The following is a 2422-nucleotide window of genomic DNA, read 5'->3' on the forward strand; positions in this document are numbered from 1 at the left end:
TCTTACTCTGGATGGCATTACCTTGGCCTCCAGTAACACTGTGAGGAACCTTGGAGTCATTTTGACCAAGACGTGTCCTTCAATGCACATATTAAACAAATATGTAAGACTGTTTTGTTCCATTTGTGCAACATCTCTAAAATTGGAAATATCCTGTCTCAGAGTGACGCTGAAAAACTAGTTCATGCATTTATTACTTCCAGGCTGGACGACTGCAATTTATTATTATCAGGAAGTCCTGAAATCTCCATGAAAAGCCTTCAGTTAATCCAAAATGCTGCAGCAAGAGTACTGACAGGGACTAGAAAGAGAGAGCAGATTTCTCCTGTATTGGCTTCTCTTCATTGGCTTCCTGTTAAATCCAGAAATGAATTCAAAATCCTGCTCCTCACATACAAGGTCTTAAATAATCAGGCCCCACCTTATCTTAATGACCTTGTAGTACCATATCACCCTATTAGAGCACTTCGCTCATACACTGCAGGCTTACTTGTTGTTCCTAGAGTATTTAAAAGTAGAATGGGAGGCAGAGCCTTCAGTTTTCAGGCCCCTCTTCTGTGGAACCAGCTTCAAGTTTGGATTCGGGAGTTTTTCCTTTCCAGTCACCTTTCTGACTTACTATGTGTTAATATACCTCTCTGCACTGAATCATACCTGTTATTAATCTCTGTCTCTCTTCCACAGCATGTCTTTATCCTGTCTTCCTTCTCTCACACCAACCGGTCGTAGCAGATGGCCCCGTCCCTTCCTGAGCCTGGTTCTGCCGCAGGTTTCTTCCTGTTAAAAGGGAGTTTTTCCTTCCCACTGTCGCCCAGGTGCTTGCTCATATGGGGTCATATGATTGTTGGGCTTTTCTCTGTATCTATGAAGCGCCTTGAGGCGACTTTTGTTATGATTTGGCGCTATATAAATAAAATTGAATTGAATTACTTGTTGTTTAAAAGTAGAATGAGAGGCTCCTCTAGAGTCTGATTTTTTTCTGGTTAAAAGGGAATTTTTTCTGCTCACTGTCCGCAATTTACTTGCTCATAGGGGGTCGTATGATTGTTGAGTTTTCTCTTGTTTTTTTTTGTATTATTGTATGGTTTACCTTACAATATAAAACACCTTGAAGCAACTCTGCATGTATGGAAATTAAAATTAAACCACTGTCTTTGGTAAAGTAAATAAAAGACATACATTAGCTTTATAATGATACAATTTACCCTTTTATGATAATCAGGCCTAATTCAACTTTAACTGTAGTTAACACACAGGCTCAGTAAAACTGTATTTGACAGGATATTCAGGAGGACATATTGTTTCTCTGAGAGTACAGTTAATTTTACTGCGATATGATAGCAATTGTGGCCATCTAATCATAAAGTTTATAAATTGTATACATGGTGTGTGCGTGAGTGTGTGTGTGTGTACGTGCATGGTCAGGCATCAGACATCATCATTTATTGATGCCATAGCAAATGGTAAAAAGACAAAGATGAATAATGTCCCTAGGTTGTAGAAACTGCTTCATGACACCTCTTTCACTTTCACCCTCCCTCCCTCTCCTTCTGTCTTATGAAGTCAGTTAGTACACTGGAGCATCTGGGATCTATTGAGACCACCAAGGCAAAGAGGAGTGCTATAGGGGCAAAGTCTTTGATTTTACTGTCATGGCAGCTTATAATGATTAATGCCTGGACTTTGGGGTCACCCTATGTTATTATGAGGCCCATAACTTCTTGCTTCTCTTCTACTGCTAACTGTTATGTCTGCAAATATACATGCAAAAATAGACATGTCCCTACTTAGTTCAAAATGGAGAGTGATAGATTGTAATTTATTGTACTATAGAGCACTTTTATAGACAGAATTTATTTCAATTTATATTGCTAAATCACAACAGCAGTCACGTCAAGTCAACAATCAAACCATCCCTTTCGAGCAAGCAGTTTGCAACTGTGGGGTGATACCTGTGTAAGAAACTTGTGCTCAGAAACGGGTGGCCATCTGTTATAACCTGTTAGGAATGATGGGAGCAAAACAGGACCCTTACTGATCATTCAAAAGGGTTTAACATAGTTTTAGGCTTTTGTGCTGTGCCCTGTGTACAAATACAAGTATACAATTGAACAGCAGAAAAGACATATAGGGGAAACATCTTTTAAAACTTGACAGAATTGCATTTCTATATGTAGTTAGCGCAAAGGTTTTCATTGTAGCATTATTATTATTTCTTACTGCAGGTTTACTTGCAATGAATGGGATCTGACCTTTAGCTGTAGAGTAATACTGCCTGTTGTTTGGATTCCACATGTAAAAATGTCCAAGTTTTGGCCATGGCCTTTCCTATAGGAGATGGGTCAAGAAGACTGCCATCTCCCAGAACCAGTAAGATGAAAGACCTTTAAAGTACACAGTATGGAAATACAATACTACAGTG

This window comes from Haplochromis burtoni, unplaced genomic scaffold (genome assembly GCF_018398535.1).
Source record: "Haplochromis burtoni strain Fernald_Lab_line unplaced genomic scaffold, NCSU_Asbu1 Contig_723, whole genome shotgun sequence".
Classification (NCBI taxonomy): Eukaryota; Metazoa; Chordata; class Actinopteri; order Cichliformes; family Cichlidae; genus Haplochromis; species Haplochromis burtoni.